Source organism: Stenella coeruleoalba (genome assembly GCF_951394435.1).
Source record: "Stenella coeruleoalba genome assembly, chromosome: 3".
NCBI lineage: Eukaryota > Metazoa > Chordata > Mammalia > Artiodactyla > Delphinidae > Stenella > Stenella coeruleoalba.
In genome coordinates, this window is record NC_137148.1 from 88,450,029 (window position 1) to 88,468,698 (window position 18,670).

Below are 18,670 nucleotides of genomic sequence, written 5' to 3' on the forward strand. Positions count from 1 at the left end.
GGAACTTCTGAAGTTTTATTCTTTTGCTTGGCTTTGAAACCTTAGTTAGTAAATCTTTTGCTCTCTAAGTGTGGTTTATAGTATTTCCTTGTCCCCATGTGGGTGTGGAATTGGTTACTTCATAGCCTTTTTTAGTGGCAGATAGGTTAAAACGGGCTACCTAATTTATTTTAAGTAATTATGTATGCAGATGACTCATGTTGGCATTATTATTATAGAATAAAAGATAGTTTTTCAAGTCACTAAATGATAGCATATCCCCATTTGATAACAGCAGCTAAAAACTAGACTTTGGAATTTAAAATATAACAGTTCATTAATTCTTATTTCATTAAGAACTTGTAATCATTTGGAGTTTTATCTTTCATAATCATTGAAGAAAAACTTTTTCAGTAAATGAATAAATAATGTTTTAGAGAGAATGTATAATACAGTTTAAGAGGCTAAACTGCTTTCTGGTACTTTCAAACTTTCTCTTATACCCATTTATTAAATGATAATACCTTATAAATTTTTAGAAAGTGATGTCACGTATTGCATTTATCCAGTTTATTTTAAATAGTTGAAATGCTATTTGTTTCTATACATCTTATCTATTCACTGAAGCAATGACTTTAGTAAGTCTTTAAGGAATTTACAAAGGAACGCTATATGTAGTTTAAAGTAATAAAGTAACATTTTATAAATCAAACAGGACATTCCTCAGATTGATGGCAACTAATGAGTTTTTCAGTATGTTTTATAAAACAAGTAGAAATATTTGCAATTCATAGTTCTTAAAACTAAATAATACTCCCACGTATATCAGTGAAATTTTTGCATAATTCTATCTTTCAGTAATAATTAGAATATAACTTTTCATTTTATTCAAAAACAATCAAAATATTAAAAGTATAAATGATTTTTTCACCAAATGACTGTTTAAGCATTGTTTTATGAATAACATTACCCAAAAAGCTTGAAATTAATGTAAGCAGTTCCATTGCTTTTTCCTCTCTATAAATTCCATCCTTATAAATGGTGTTTCAACAAGGGAAATTTAGTTGAATATTGGAAGAATTGGAAGAACTAAAAATTAAAGCATAATATCATGGAAAATAGTAAAAACTTGGCCTAAATATTATTTAAGAGTAAGTATTAACTATTTTACATGATCCTAATTAATGGCAGTGTTAACCAAAACTCAGACTCTTTGGTGGTGAATGCTTCTGTGGAAGAGTGCCCTTAAGGAACTGTACTGCTGAGATGGGCCATGGATTGTATATTCTTATAAAAATTCCAAGGTGATTCAGATGTCAGGGTTAGAATTGTAGTCAGGCTCTTAGATGTATTGATGTTTATTTTGACTTTATAATTCGATGAGAATTAAGGCCCATCTATTAATTTACAGAAATCTAATAATCTGTGGAGACAGGTAATGTAAACATCTTTGTCAGGAAAAGTCATCCTTCTAGTGTTGTCTTTTTTCACCTAAGTCTAATTTTGGCCAAAATACCAAGGAGAAAATAATATTGATAAATATTAAGTATTGCACAGTAATTCTCTATTATCTGTGGATAAGTATGTTTCATTTATCCATTCAAGCAATATTTATTGAGCACCTACTATGTGCTGAGGATATTTCTAGATGCTTGTAATATATCAGTGAATAAAACTAATGAAGAATCTCTCTTAGAGGTTACATTCTGTGGTGAATGGCAGTTAATAAATAAGTAAATTATGTATTATATTGGAAGGTGCTAAAGGTCGAGGCGTAAAAACAAAGCAGGATAGGGGATTGGGGGTCTAGAGGGTCACAGGTTGGGATACAATTTTAAATGCAAATAAAGATAAGCATCATCGAGAAAGTGACATTTTTTATATAAACAATGTTCTTTTTAATGAAAAAAATGAAATAATAGGTTAATAGTCATCACAAAATCTCTGCGTGGTAGGAGTTTTTTTCTTTATCATTTTTCCTAATTTCCAAGATTTTGAAAAACAGCATATGTGGCTTTAATAACTACAAAATAATAAATGTTATTAAATAAATATAATATATTCCTACTGCATAAAATAATAGTAAATAAAATAAAATATCTCATAGTTCTACTTACCATTCAAAGGCATCTACTGATCAATTTTTACACGAGAAAGTGACGTTTGAACAAAATCTTGAACTGGGGAGCTAGTAAACCACTTAATTTCTGGGGAAAGAGCATTCTAGTCAGAGGGTGTATTTATTGCAAAAACTATAAGGCAGGAGCAGGTCTGGACTGTCTAAGGTACAGTAAGGAGCTCTGAGTAGAGGGGAAGGTGAGAGTATAGGGAATGAGATTAGAGAAGTAATGGAGAACAGATCTCAGGACCTGTGGAACATAATTAAGGGTTATGGCTTTTCTCTGAATGAAATGGGGAGCCATTGGGTTGGGAGGTTATACCAGAAGATTGACATGCTCTGACTTTTGAATTAAATGGATCACTGTGTTGATAATATGCTTAAGGTTAATAAGAATGGAAGATTTAGGTTGTTACAGCAACCCAGGTGATAGAAGATGACGATTTGAGCAAGTATGGTATCACAGGAACTAACAGGAAGTGTTTAGCTTATGGATATGTTTTGAAGGTTGAGCCCTTGAGATTTCCTGTGGATTAAATGTGGGGTATGAGAGAGAGGAGTCAAGGACAACTTTAAGGTTTTGCGCGGGAGCACTAGAGGAATAGAATTTGTTTCAAGTGCATGGAAAGAGTACACGTAGAGCAGCTTTGATGAGGAAGAGCAAGATTTCAGCTTGTTTTTCCAAAAAAGAAAGAAAGAGAGCGAGGGAGGGAGGGAGGGAAGGAAGGAAGGAAGGAAAGAAGGGAGAAAGGAAAGAAAGGAAGGAAGGAAAGAAAGAAAGAAAAAGAAAGAAAAGAGAGAAAAAGAAAGAAAGAAATAAAGAAAAGAAAAGGAAGGAAGGAAGGAAGGAAAGAAAACAAAGAAAAAGAAAAGAGAAAAAGAAAGAAAAGAGAGAAAGAAAGAAAGGAAAGAAAGAAGGAAAGAGAAGGAAGGAAGGAAAGAAAGAAAGGAAGGAAGGAAAGAAAGGAAGGAAGGAAGGAAAGAAAGAAAGAAAAGAAAGAAAGAAAGAAAGACAGAAAGAAAGGAAAGAAAAGAAAAGAAAAGAAAAGAAAGAAACCCCATCAGTGTAGAAATTTGGTAGTTCCAGAGGATGATTTGGACTGGAGATATAAATTTGAGAGTTGTAGACATCAAATGGTATTTAAAATTATTTGACTATAGAATGTCACCAAGTGAGAGAGGATAGAGAAGAACAGAGAAACAAGGACTGAACTCTGGGTCACTGCAAGTTAGGTCTAGACAAGGAGGAATCAGGAAGAGATTAAGAAGGAATGACCAGTGAGGTAGTAGAAAATCAAGAGAATTTGGTGTCCTCGAAAAATGTTCCAAGGAGAAATGAGTTCTAGAATTTCGGACATACCCGGTTAAGGCAGAAGAAACAGTTGTATTGACTGCAGGAATTTTCTAAACTTTTTAATCAAATTCCCAAGAGGAGAACTATAGCACGGAATGCAGCATCTCTGGAAATACTGTTCCAATCCCTTTTCAAAGAGTGTCCTGAAGGGACCACTGCGCAATGGAAACTGTACTTTGGGAAATGATGAATTAGAAGACAGATCCTTTCTTATCCATTTGAGTTATTGACACTTAAATGTGCTGTTAATGCTGAAGACATTTGAGTTGTTTACATGGACTATAGACCCAAGGATTATTTTATTTTATTCTTCACTTCTAGCTCTGCAGGCAGAAGAATCTGCCTTCTGGGGCAAATTAGAAGGCTAAACTCCTTGTTGGCTGCCCTATCTGGATAATGATGGAAATACCAAGATTTTCTAGTCCCTGACTAAGCATTGTCTGACTTTACTCTCTCTCTCTCTCTCTCTCTTAATTTATTCAAAAATATCACATTTGTTTTTAGCTATCCAGTTGTAAGAACATAAGTTTTCAACCAGTGTCTGTTGAATTGAGGAATTGAACTTCCTTTTTACTCCAGAGTAATCTAGTTATTTTCCTTTTAACAGCATGTGCTTTAAGCCAAATATAAGAATTTTTGTTGAAAGAATCTGTTATATATCAAATATATCTGGCACCATGGAATGAGTTCCTACTTTTTAAATGTTTAGCTATCCTATAAGATAATTGCCTTTACTTTGATGTTTCTGAAATTGCACATTTTTAAGCCCTTTTACTAGACTAATACACAACTTATATTTATCTTCTCTGCATATTTTATTGAGTTCTGCTTAATTGAACAGCACTATCAATAAAATCCTGTTTTGTTACATTTTCAACCAACAAAATATCTGGTTTGTTGACTAAATATTGTCTGTATTATGATTCAATAGTAATTCATTTTACCATAATGTTCAATATATTTTCAATTTTGTAGTTAGTCACTAAATTGGAATGATATCAATTGAGATGTATTGACAGCATCATTGAAGCTTTATCTGTTTTCATCATCAGGTATATTTTCTTTTTTTAAATACATAAGATAAATGTTAATTACAAGCCTTACTATCAAATACACTGAGAAAAGTACCAGACTAAGAATCAGGAGACCTGAATTGAGCTTTGTCTCTGCTGTATAATTATTGTCAGGTTACTTAACCTTTCTGAGTTTTCTTTTCCATAAAGGGAGGAAATGAATGTGTACCCACCTTGCCTGACAGGATTTCTGTGACACTGAAGTGAGATTATGTTAAGTATTTTATATATTAAGAAATACTGTTACAAAAAGATTCTATTTTACTTTTTTCTAATAGTGTACCTTAGTTCACATGTAAATTAATTTGTAGATACTTACTGAGTTCTTAAGTATGAATTGTAGATTTTTCTGTAGGATTATCTTTTGTAGTATTTCTTATTTATGAAGGCAAAACCTTAAATAATTTCTCTGAATACGTAGTACATATACGTGCACAGGTGCCTAAGTGTCTTTTCCTTAGTCCCTAGTTCCCTACCTCAGAGGTAACCTTCCAGAAGCATTGTATGCAAATATAAACATAAATTTATATTATATGCTTCCTGCTCTTTTGACACAAATGGTAAAACATACAATACTGTTCTGTACCTTACTTTTTACTTAATATATTTTAAGTATCACTTTGTAACAGTGAGTATACAGTTACTTCTTTTTTTTTCATTTATTTGTTCAACAAACAAATATTTATGGAATGTCAGGTGTCATTTTAAGTTCCGGGGATACAGTAGTGAACAAAATAAACATTTTTTTTTTGTCCTCATGGACCTTTCACTCTAATTGGAGGAGACAGACAATAAACAATCACACACACACACACACACACACACACACACACACACACACACACACACACACACACACACACACCCTACATACATATATATGTCAGGTGGTGGTAAGTTCTTTGGAGAAAAATAAAACAAGCAGGGAGAAAAAGGGTGCTGGGAGGGGTTTTCATATATATGGTGGTCAAATAAGGCTTACTGATAAAGTGATTTATACAGAGCTCTGAAAGACCTAAGGGAGCAAATGATGAGATTGCCTGGGGTGAGAATATTCCAAGCAGTGGGAAAAGCAGTTGAGAGGCACTGATGCAGGAGTTTGGTTCTTGTGTTGGAACAACAAGGAAGCCAGTGTGGCTGGAACAGAGTGAGCCAGAGTAGTAGGAGATGGGGTCAGAGAAGTAGTGGGCATTTAGATCGCATAGTCACGCAGACCATTGTAAGGACTTTGATGCTACCTCTTAGAGAAATAAGACTCTGAGCAAAGAAGTGACATATTTACATGGTTTACAATTGTTTGTTATTATAAAGATAGCTGGTGAAATCCTATAATTTTACTATGTGTATAAATAGAGATTATATGTAAGATACATTTTGGAAGGTTTTATGCAGTTTATATAGGTTTAGATGTTACTGTCAAAGTAATTTAAAGGTTTCTTAACCTGAGAACAATGTCAGTTATGGATATTAATTACTACATTAATATCGACATTAATATTTCAGTTTTATAGATTAATAAATTCTTGCTTCCAGCTTTCCTGTGGCAAGAATTTTATCATGCTGAACTTTCAGTGGCTTTCTAGACCATTAAATTAATAAATTCTCCTGTAGATCTGATACTTAAAGTGTATTTAGAGGTATATGCTTTATGTTTATTTGATGCATAAATTTCTAATTTATAAAACAAAGTTAGGAGGTGATAATGATTACATTATAAAAAACTTGTTGATTTTTCTAAATAATTCAGGTCAAGATTCCTTAACATTGCTAATCATCAAGGCAATGCCAATCAAAACCACAATGAAATATCACCTTACACTGGTCAGACTGGCCATTATCAAAAAGACAACAAATAACAAGTATTGGCGAGGATGTGGACAAAAGGGAACCCTCTTGCACTGTTGGTCGGAATGTAAATTGGTGCAGCCACTATGGAGAACAGTATGGAGGTTCCTCAAAGAATTGAAAATAGAACTACCATACAATCCAGCAATTCCACTTCTGTTTATTTATCCAAAGGAAATGAAAACACTAACTCGAAAAGATATCTGCACCCCCATACTCCTAGCAGCATTATTTACAATAGCCAAGATATGGAAACAATCTAAGTGTCCCTCAATAGATGAATGGATAAAGATGTGAGATATATATATATATATATCTCATATATATGTGTACACACACACACACACATACACACACACACACACACACACACACATGAAATCTTGCCATTTGTGGCAACATGAATGGGCCCTGAGGGCATTTTGCTAAGTGAAATAAGTCAGACAGAGAAAGACAATTACTGTATGACCTCACTTATATGTAGAATCTTAAACAAAACAAAACATAAAACAACTCATAGTTACAGAGAACAGACTGTGTTTCATTGCCAGAAGTAGGGATGGGGAGTGGGTGAAGGTGGTCAAAAGGTACAAACTTCCAGTTATAAAATAAAATGAGGGGGATGTAATATACAGCATGGTGACAATAGTTAATAATACTGTATTATATATTTGAAAGTTGCTAAGAGAGTAGATCTTAAAAGTTCTCATCAGAAGAAAAGAATTTTTATAACTATGTGTGGTGATGAGTGTTAACTAGACATGTTGTGGAAATCATTTCTCAGTATATACAAATATCAAATCATGATATTATGCATCTGAAACTAATATAATGTTATATGTCAATTATATTCAATTAAAAAAGATTCCTTTAAATGTTCATTTTTCTTTGGTTCATACAAATGAAGTCATTTCACATCACAGACTGGTTAATGGATAATGCCAGAGACATTTTTGCATCAGACCACTGTATCTTAAGTATCAGGGGGAAAGAAAACAAAATTTCAAGCTGTTTTTAACTTCTATTTTAACTATCTCTGTTCATATTTATATGCATATTCAGTGAGTAAATAAGCCAAATCAAGTATATGGTAAATGAAATGTAACTTTCTCATTTTTATACACAAACACACGCACACATATATACATGTAATATACTATAAACCAAATGAAAAAGCTACCTTTCATTTTCATGTATATATATGTATACTTATATATATTCCTAATTTGTCTTTTTAATTATGGATTTCTTAATATCTTAGCACTAATTAACTAGCCAGGGGTTAGCTAGCTCTAAAAGGATATAATAAATGAACAAAGTAAAGTTAGGCAAGAATTAAGTATTGCTATGATTAATGCAAATTAAAAGATTAATTAATTATTCAGTCATTTGGGATTAAACAAGTGTTTAATCATTACTTATTACATGAATATTTTGTACCGGGGTTTTGTGGGAAGGGTGGGTCAAAGATAAAATAGATTTAGAACCTACCATAGGTTTGGTGGTGGTAGATGGAGCAAAAGTAATTGATTTAACAATTAATTTGAAAGTTGGCTGCATTTTGACTTGTATATATCCATATATTAAAACATTAGAAAAAAATTTAGGTGCCTAGCAGTACGTAGACATACACTCAGCTGATGTTTACAGAGGGACCGAATAGGTACAGAATTTCAAAATATCTATTTATAGGTTATAATTGATACCATTCAGTTTTTTTAAAAAATGGGTTAAATGTTGATGTTAGCTTCTATCAGATATTTCTCATTTTATAAATAATTGTGGCAGTGGTAGTCTAACAGAGTGACAAAGTCTCCAGTAGTAACAGAGATAATGACTAATGAGTTATTGCAATAGAATTGTCACTCTAGAGAGAGCTCCAGCTGCAGAGCCAGACTGCTTGGATTTGTATCCATGCTCTACCACTTAGGAGGCGTTAGGCAAGTTTCAGGACTTTTCCTGCCCTCATTTCCCAATGTGTAAATCAGGAATTACAGTTTTACTTACCCTTGGATTTGTTGTAAGGAATAGTTAAGTTTATACATTTAAAGCGTGTAGAACAGTGCCTGCAACTTAGTAAACTACCATTGTCTTTTATGTAGATGATAATTATCACAGAAATGATGATTTAATGTAAGCGCTTATTTTCTGCTAGTTTTTATTCCTTAGTCTTGATATTATTTTTCATTAAGCATGAGTATTTTCTTTTAAAAATGTATCCTGTTAATTTTTAGATGATAGATAAGCGTGTTTGGGATCTACTCTGTATTTGAAGTACAGACTTTCTTGGGTATCCAAGGGGGATCGGTTCCAGGAGCCCCTGCAGTAAAATGGTATGCTATTTGCATATTACCTACACACATGATGATACTTTAAATCATCTGTAGATTACCTGTAATACCTAATACAATGTAAATGGTACGTAAATAGTTGTAAATACAATGTAAATGCTATGTAAATAGTTGCCTGCACAGGGCAAATTCAAGTTTTACTTTTTGGAGCTTTCTGGAATTTTTTTTTTCCAAATATTTCAGATCCATGGTTGGTTGGATCTGTGGATGTAGAACCTGCAGATGTGGAGGGCCTACTGTATTGTGTTCTTTAGCCATAATAGATTACAAAGTATTTTTTAAGCAAAGTATCATGTAATTAATTTTACTTATATATTGCTGGCATCAATAGGATTGACCAGCTAATTTTTTAAAGAAATTTTTTAGTGTTATTAGTTTACTGTAAGCTCATTTTTTTCTTCTACTACACTATTAAAATTTGTGTTTAAAATTTTGCACAAAGCAATTTTTATAAAAATATAACTCATAATCACATTTTTTGACAGTTTTCTTTTAGAGTAAAAAAAAAAATCCTAAATGGCATTATATTTTATAATTATTCATTCCTAAAATAACATTTTTCTTTTAAGTTTGCAATTATGGAAAATTCAATTAACAGTTTTTAATACTTATATTGCCTTTTAAAAATAACTCTCTTTGTTGTCAATTTATGCCATACCATTATTTATTCATTCTGTCAGTTGAAACCAGTTTTTCTTTATACCTCATTGATTTCCTTCTCTCAGTATTATTTAAAGGCTCTCTTTTTATCAGCAGGGCAGGGTGGAGAAAATGTGGAAACTTGAGTCAAATTGTCATGCGTTTCATTACCTTTAAGTAAATTTTTACCCCCCTAAACCTCAGTTTCTTCATCTGTAAAATGTGGTTAGTAATATGCACCTCAGAGGATTGTTATTAGGACTAAATGAGTGATGCAAATGCAAAGGCACATTATAGAGCCCAGACATAGGAAGGTGCTTAGTACGCATTTGGTTTTTGTCCCCGTTCTTTTCCCTCTCCTCTCCATTTCTCTTTTTCCTCCTTTCTTCTGTCTCTTGCACCTTTGTCCCCATTTCTCCTCTTCCCTCCTCTGCCTTCTTATTAAACACAATTAACCAACTTCTATGAATATCTATTGTGTGCCATGGATGGAGACGTCCTGGAGTAAAAGAGAGTCTCTGTACTCAAAAATCTACATTCAGCAGGCAGAAAGTTGCAATAAATAATTGATTAACAAGAAAACATCAGTGCTGTGATGAAATTGATCATTAATATTCCTCAGGCTTTAGCCTTCAGCCCTTGGCTTTCAATCCTTTTCTTTTCTTTGTATTCATGTTATCTGTGGGCTTTTTTTCTTTCTGTCATGACTTAAACATCAACTGATGATCCCCAAATCTACATGTCCAAGGAAATTAGGAATACTGGAATACCACTCAAGATAAATATAAAAAATGAGAGCAGAGAAGTTAAGTGACTTATGCAAATTCACACAAAAAATGTTAAATGTAATACAAATTTTAATTTAACAACAATTTCATTATTATTCATACACCAATTAGATTTTCTTTTTGTGTGTTTTTTTTTTTGGATTAACTGTTAACTGATAGATATAGTATTAACTGACATTCATTCTATGTTAATTCAAAATTAAAAAAAACTTTGGACTTTTTTATTGTAGTTTAGTGCAGATACATTATTTGAAAAGACAGGGGAGAGATCTAATCATCTGAAGAAGAAAAACAGATTTTTACATACATGTCTAATTTGTCATAATAATTGTGAATAATAAAATTACTAAAAATTTCTATTGATAATGAATACAGTTCTTCCTTTTCTCCCATAATATAGTTTTGTTTTTGCATACCCATTAAAAATAAATCAGTAAAAAGCAACTACTTGGCATATAAACCATTGCATAAGATGTTCAGGACATTCTTTTAAAAATTTAAAAATTATCTAATTTTCTTCAACCTGAGAAAAGTATTTCAGCCTCTACAATTTATTTGCTAATTCCTCTGTTACATTGAATAGTATTTGTCTTAAAATTTATGTGTGAGTATGTTATCTTTTGACTTGAATTGAAAGTAGACAGTTGGCCTTTCATGTAGTGAAGGATTCATATATTTTTATCTCTAAAGTCTTCTGTCATAAATTTTGAAAGTTATTTTTATGACATATCACTTTCTTTAATTTAATTGAAAGGTTTAATAAAGAGAATATGTGAATATTATGATTTATTGCTTCATTTGGTACCTAATGAAAGAATTTTAAATCCTAATAAATTTTCTCTTTTATTATAGTGTTCTGAAGAAAATTATTTCTCAGTATTAATATTTAAAAGATTAAGACTCAACTGTTAATTTTTAAAATCATTGGTTTAGTTTGCAAATCCCAGACAAATGATAAGATCTCGGACTAAGGAAAGATTTTCTCTGTCAGAATGTATCTAGAGATCTTTTAGAGTAGAGGCTAATTCTTCCAGATAAGTTCTCAAAATTGCTTAAAAATCATTTAATCCTTGGAAGGAGAAATAACTCAATCAGAAGGAAATCATTTATACTTCTACTGTGTATTTAACTATGTGGTAGATGTTACAAGGGCCTACAAGAGAATATAAACAAACTCAGATCGTTTTATCTGCCTTCATTTTGAAATTTGAATGAATGCTATCATACTGATAATGTTAGAAACATAACATTTGAACAACTAGAAGTTTACATTATTAAAACAGCATAGTTAGGAAGCAAGAATATACAGATAGATTAATAGAATACTCGTCCAAAGAAGCCTATATGTTCTTAATATGAGTATAAGGCTATTTTAAGGAAAACAAAAGATTAAAAGATTATTCAGTTTATATCATTTTAGAACTTAATCTAATGCCACATAAAAAATAAATTTCAGGTGTATTACTCAAATATAAAAAAATAAAGCCACAAAATGACTAAAGAAAATATAAGTGAACATTTTTCTGTGTCAGAAAACAAAGAATTAAATTGCAGAATAAAAATTGGGAATAATATGTGATGCAAATATGACAAGGATTAATGTTTTAACATATGTAAGTAAATCATCCAAATTGGTTTATAAAGAAGGAACGCGTCAATTAAAAATGGACAAAGAACATAAGAAATTTATAATAAAGGAAATATAAGCTTTAATAAAGATATGAAAGAATTTTCAACCTCACTAGTAATGAAAATAATCATTAAAAAAAAACAATTAGAAAATGAGATTTTTAACTTGTCTGTTACCATCCACAGTGGCCTCCTTTCCACCTGTTCGCTATGCTCCAGCCAGAGTAACCTTTTAAAATTTCAAATAAGGACAAGTCTGGTTATATTGACCCCCACAAGAATGGCTGCTTATAACTTTTAGGCTAAACAGTACTTTTTCTGAATGGCCTGCATAAAAGGCTTTCCTTATATTGTCTGGCCCCTACCTTGGACTCTGACCAATCAGAATGTATGCCTGTCATAACTACCAGGTATGTCCCTATGGAAGAAACAGCAAAAAAAGAAGTATATAAGGGGTAAAGGACTGGGATAAAAATCTTGGAGTAGTCCAGGGACTGACTATTCATCTAGTTTAAGAACAAGTATAGTTGGAGTAAGGTAGTTAAGAGGCTTATATGAAGCTATTAAGTGTGATCTGAAATTTCACATGTGAAGCAGTTTTGACTGGTAGGTTCCAAGTTATGAATAGTAGAATGCAATGCTGAAGTTAAGCATAAATGAGCATTGTTGGAGATGAAGACATCCAAAGGAACTTTGAGGCCTTGGGTATAAGAGTCATGTGCTGGAAAGAAAATAATTATAAGCCACTTTCAAAGATCTCAGTAAATAAAGAAGAGTGTCTGAGAGGCCAGTAGATGATAGCATTGCGAATGAAAATGCCCTGGCTTCATTTATGCTATTATTATAGGTACCTCATCTCTTAAAATTCTATATAAAGCTTCTGGTGCTTAAGACAGTACCTGGCAAAGAGTAGGTGCTCGATAAATTTTTCTTCAACGTGCTTGAAGAGATGAAATCATCAGTGTTTAGATTCCGGTCAAATGTTTGACTCCTTTTCTATATATTCCTTGGCATATAAGCACCAAACAAAACAAAACACCTACTCAGTTAATGTAGAGGGGTAAATTATTCTAGAATATGTTCTAGAAAGTAATAAATTCCTTAGCACTGATGGAAAGGAAAGGATACAGAGAAATAGCTTTAGCTAGCATATTCATCACTTATAGGTAGGCAAAATCAGAAACTCAGTATGCTGTGTCATTTAAGTGGGGTCAGGATGCACTGGGTTCTCAAAAATATCTTAACCACCACAACCGCTTTAGGAAAATTATTTGGCAATATCTACTAAAGGATATGGGCACACCCTGTGACCCAGAAATGAATACATATGTTCCGCAAAAGACATGTATAAGAATATACACAGGAGCACTATTTATAATAGACTGAAACTGGAAACTGCCAAATGTCAATCAACAATGGAATAGATAAACTGTGGGATATGTACCCAGTGAAATTGTCTGCAGTTATAAGAATGAACAAATTACAGTTATATACAGCAGTATGGGTGAAACTTACAAACATCATGTTGAGTGAACATGTTACGTAATCTGTGATTCCACTTATATAGAGTTCAAAAGGAGGCAAAAGTAATCTATGATATATTGGAAGTTAGGATAGGGTTTACCCTTGGTGAGATGAGGGAAGGACTGAAAGGGGCACACAGGGGACTTCTGGAGTGGGAAATGACTTGTATTTTGATCCATCTCCTAGTTACCAGGATATTTTCAGTCTGAAAATTCATAAACTGTACACTTTTGATTTGTACACTTTGCTGAATGTATCTTGTACTTCAATTAAGAATTTCAGAAAAAAAATTTGCTCTAATTAAGCGTGGGACCAAAATGAAGGCATGTTCCACTGTGTGTGTGTGTGTGTGTGTGTGTGTGTTAGTTTGTGTCTGTGTGTTGGGCTGTTCATGGCTGTCCTTTCAGAATTACTTGGGACGAGGAGGAGCTTTTTCAACTACACAGGCCATACTTCTGTCTCTCTGTCAACCCTCTTCCTTCACCTTCTTCCTTCCCATATTATGTTTCCTCCATGGACTACATTTCTCCCTACCTTTCTCTTTTACTAACAAGCCATAGTTAACTATAATGCATGCTGTGAAAGTGTTGCATCCTTCAGGTCTCTTGGGGTTGAAAAAATTTTGAGAACTATTAGAAAAAGGAGTTTGTCTTAAAGAACTCTTTTAAATTCCGAATGCCTCTTGTGAAAGTAGCTTATTAAGCATTGTAAGATAATAATATGTACCTCAAATCAGGAGCTTGGGGAGCTAAAGAGAGTGTCAGTTACCCCAAAACTGGGTAGTGCAAGCATGTTGATTCTGACTTTTCACTGGTTATTTAACTCACCAAGAGAAAGTGTCTTTGTACTTTCTAGCATTTGATGACAGCATACAATTTAGAGGTCTCACTTTAATTTAGTGGCCACTTATAATTTGAAAATTGTGCTGGGGAATTAGATCATAATTATTTCTATTTTGAAAGATAGACCATGCTTTTACAATGATGGAATAATTTGTGCAGATACTAAAGATATTTGGTATGTGAGCAGTAAAACAAACATGGACTGGCCATACCATGAAAAAACGCTGATCTATTGTTTTCCATGGGAATTTGAAAGGCTGATTTAATTTTCGTCTGCCATTCTTATAGGCTTCTTGGATGATTTTTAGGGATGCTGCCTCTTTCTTGTCTCCCAAAGTCAGAAAGTCAGAGACAGCTTGACTTCTTGCTCTGTGGATGTACAATGTGATTTGGGATTAGAATGTTAAAAACCAAAGAACACAGGAAACCTTCCTCTGTCCTCCTATTTTTCCATAGAGTTCTTCAGCTGATTGACAGGAAGTGAAAAAGAGCTGATACTTTAAGCTTCAGCTGTATCACTTCTAAGAAAGGCAGCCTAGTAGAATGACCATGCCTGGGGGTCTGAAGATTGCAGAGAGCATGATGTCACCAATATGAGATAATCAGGTTTGTTTTAAATTGTTCAGCGAAAAGACTGTTAGCTCTGGGAATTTGTAATCTTCACGTTGCAAGGTTTTTTGTATAGATTTCATATTTGCTAGTTTATATACTTGTGTCATTCACTCATTGATTCATTTCCTGCTTTAGTCCTCAGAGTATTTCAGGTAGCTAATGATGACAAAATACAGCAAAATACAAATAAAAAAATAAAATCAGCACCAGGAAAAATGGAGGTTGTAACAGATATCAAGACTGGAGGAAAAGCTATGTAGGTCATAGCTTGGATGGTTACTACAGTAGAGCTATTATTTTGTGTCTAAGCTTCCCAAAGGCCAAAATGAAAGGGATGATAAAGTCATGTATTAGTTACTGTTAAATAAAAGAAGGCATGTCCCATTGCAGGGGAAGCAAAGCTTTTCATTGTATTTAGCTCTAATAGAATTTCTTACTGGAGGCTTTGACATTGACTTTTGCAGTGACAGTGCCCTTGACAATATCACTACAGCTCATGCTGGAAGAAGATTCATAAGGCCATCTCTTTCAGAATCTAGAATCCCTCAGTGGAAGTGGAGGCCATAACACCAAAATCAGTCCATGGAGGTCTAAGAATACAGCTGTATGTAAACGGAGTTCATCCAAGAATATAATCTAGATTTAGAATAATTAATGAACTTGGATGTGATTCTAATGATTCTGTCTTAGTACTATTTTTCTCAGCTGCAGTTAGGTTATACAGTGGATCATTATTTTCCCTGGGAAAAGTTTTCAACTGCAGGTATTTTATACTTGTTTGCAGGTGGATCTGTAAGATTAGAAGGATTTACTAGTAAATTAGCTGATTTTTAAAAATTGTTGAAGACCTATATTTTAAATTATTGGAAATATTTTATATATGTAAAATAATTTTGTTATGTTGTGAAAACATAACTCCCATAACATTATTCAAAGCTTGCCCCTTGTTAGGATTAAAAAACATTATTGATGATTAAAGGGAAATTGTCAGTGTTAAACTTCAACTTTTGCTTGCAATTTTCATGATAAATTGTGATAATTATGATGTCTCACTATTTTCTAGTTGATTATTCTTAATTTAACTTTGTAGATTTGTTTGTTGGGTTTATGTATAATTACTCTATTGATTTTAAAGATAAGTAAAGAGTGCTGAAAATCTCACTATTATATGAAATGTTCCATTTTGGAGAATTTTTCTAAACAAACTTTTTAATATCTATTACAATTCAAAATTTAAAATTTCCTAAAGGATTATTCTTTGAGAGACAGTGGATTTGATTCATTAACATCTGGCCATATAAAGCCTCATATGTTAGGTTGCTCCAATATGTCATTTAAGGAAAATTACTAAAAGAAAGGAACTGACTGTATGCTGGACATAAACTATTGTTACTGGCAAACAACCATGCAAGGGAGGAGTGATTCCTACCTTTCAGATGAGAACCCTGAAACTTGAAGAGAGTAAGGATTTTGATCAGAATAAGAGCGGCAGATTCAAACTCAGAATTTTCTGTCGCAATAGGTTAAATTCTATCCAAGCAGTGTTGCCTGTTTACTAAGCCAACAGACTTATAGTCAGAGAGAACTTAGTTCAGACCCTCTCTGTGTTATTAAAGATATGACTATAAGAAAGGTCAACACAACCTCTCTGAGGTAAATATCCTTATTGGTAAAATGTAGCAAATCATAGAAACCTCATAGAATTGTTTTGAAACTTAATGAGATAATGTTTGTAAAAATGTTTTAGCACAGTGCCTGGCATATAGCTAAACTCAATAAAAGGTAGCTATAAAGAAAGAAAAAGTTACCATGATTTCTCCTAAATGTGATTTTTCAGTGTATTTATGTTGGAGGCTATATTCCACTTAAACATATTTTAATTCTTTTCATAGTGTAATACCTAAGGATAACAAATTCCTAAAGATAAGAAACTACCAGCAGGTGGAGCTCAGTGTCAGAGAATCCAAGTTTCTGAAATTGAGCTATTTTTCATCTTATGTTTTAAAAATAAAATTAAATAAATGCATATACAGTTTTGAAATTTATATGTGAAGGCTTTCTATCTTTAACATGCTTACCAAAAGTCATCACCCTGCCACATAGTTCTTGAATATGTAAAAATAATGCTTTGGTTATTCGGATCAACTAAAATTCTTTGTTGTTTCTGGTATTATATATAATGTATGACAGTCATTTGCATGACGAAGACATACTTAAAGTGAACTTCATTTAAAAAGAGTGACTTAGAATTTGATTATTTCATTCAGGAATTGGACTGATAATCTCATATTTAACTTGTCAAAACCCTCAAATCTGCCACTCTCACAGTATTCCACTTCTTAGTAAATTAAAGGTATCACCTTTAATCAGCTGTTAAAGCCAAAAATCGTGGGAATCACCCTTGTGTTCACTCTTTCACAAATCTCACATCCACTCTATCCATAAGTTCTCGTGGTGCTATCTCTAAAATATATCCCAGATCTGACCTCTTGTCAGCATCTTCACTGTGATCATCATAGTAAAACAGTAAGTTGTGGCCTAACTGCTTCTTCCAGACTACCTGTCTGCTCCCTTGCCCTTCCTACATTTTATTTTCTACGTAGTAACTGAGTTATCACAGTGTGATCTTGTGTGATCTCCTGCTTATGACCCTCCAGTGGGATCCTTGTGTAATCAAAATAAAATTTCTTATCAGAGCCTGAACTACATGATCATGTCCCTGCCTAGCTGTCCCCCAGCATGGCCTCCCACTCCTTCTCATCCTCCGCACTCTAGCCTTTCTGATCTTACTGTCCTTTGAGCAGGCCAAACTGCTTCTCATCTCAGGGCCTTTCTGTTTCCTCTCTCTTTAATGCTCTTTTCCCCAGTTTTTCATATGCCTGACTGCCTTCTTTTCATCATTTCAACTCAAATGTCATTCCTTTGAGACATCTCTCTGACTACTCTAGCTGTAATAGGCTCTTTGATTAACCCTCTACTCCCTGCCGTCATTATCCTATTGCCCTTTTCCACTTCTTACATAGCCCTTACTTCTAGTTCTTTGCTGCTACTACTGCAATTTTGTTGGCTAACATTTACTATGTGGTAGGTTTCTTTTAAGCGTTTCTATGCATTAAATATTTTAATATGTGTATTTATATGTTATTAACTCATTTAATTATGGCATTTGATTATGTACATATGTATGATTTTAGCATCTATTTTCTTCCCCTATAATCCCTGCTAGCCCCCCAACCTGTAGCTCCACGAAGACAGGGACTTTCATTTTGTTTACTTTGATTTCCTTGGCCTTGAGCAGTACTTGGCAAATAGAGGAGGCTTAGTAAGTATTTTCTGAATATTGCACAAGTTCTTAGAATTCATAATAACAAATAGAGTCATCACATATTTAAGTAAAAAAACCTTCTAGGGGAAAGGGAATATTTTCTAAGGAAAAAATCATGCCTGATTATTCTTAGAGTTCTTTTATATGAAGGTAATAGGGTACAGAAAAATCATCTACTTAGGTTTTAGGAAAGACTTGGCAATGTTCTTTACGAAAGATTGCTAAATATTAAGTCACCATTGGGTGGGAAGTATACTTTTAGCATGGCCCAAGAAAAGATTTAAAATCAGAAATCAGAGGGTACGAATAAACAGATATTTATTTAACTGGAAAACTGTAAAGATAAAGATACCTTAGCAATTAATAATCCCATCTGTTATGGGTTGAATTGTTTCCTCAAAAAGATATGTTGAAATCCTAATATCCAGTACCTGTGAGTATGACTTTACTTAATTGGAAATAGGGTCTGTAGATGTAATCAAGTTCAGATGAGGTTATTAGGGCAGGTTCTGATTTAATATGACTGGTGTCCTTATTAGAAGAAAATATAGACTGACCTGCAGGGAATACAGCCATGTGAAGGCCGAGGC

General features: G+C 33.1%; 1 protein-coding gene across 8 annotated transcripts in view; it reads left to right on the plus strand.

Annotated features, from left to right (window-relative positions):
* FER (FER tyrosine kinase) overlaps window positions 1-18,670 on the plus strand; it is a 463,302-nt gene that overhangs the window by 157,060 nt on the left and 287,572 nt on the right. The gene's annotated exons all lie outside the window — the stretch shown is intronic.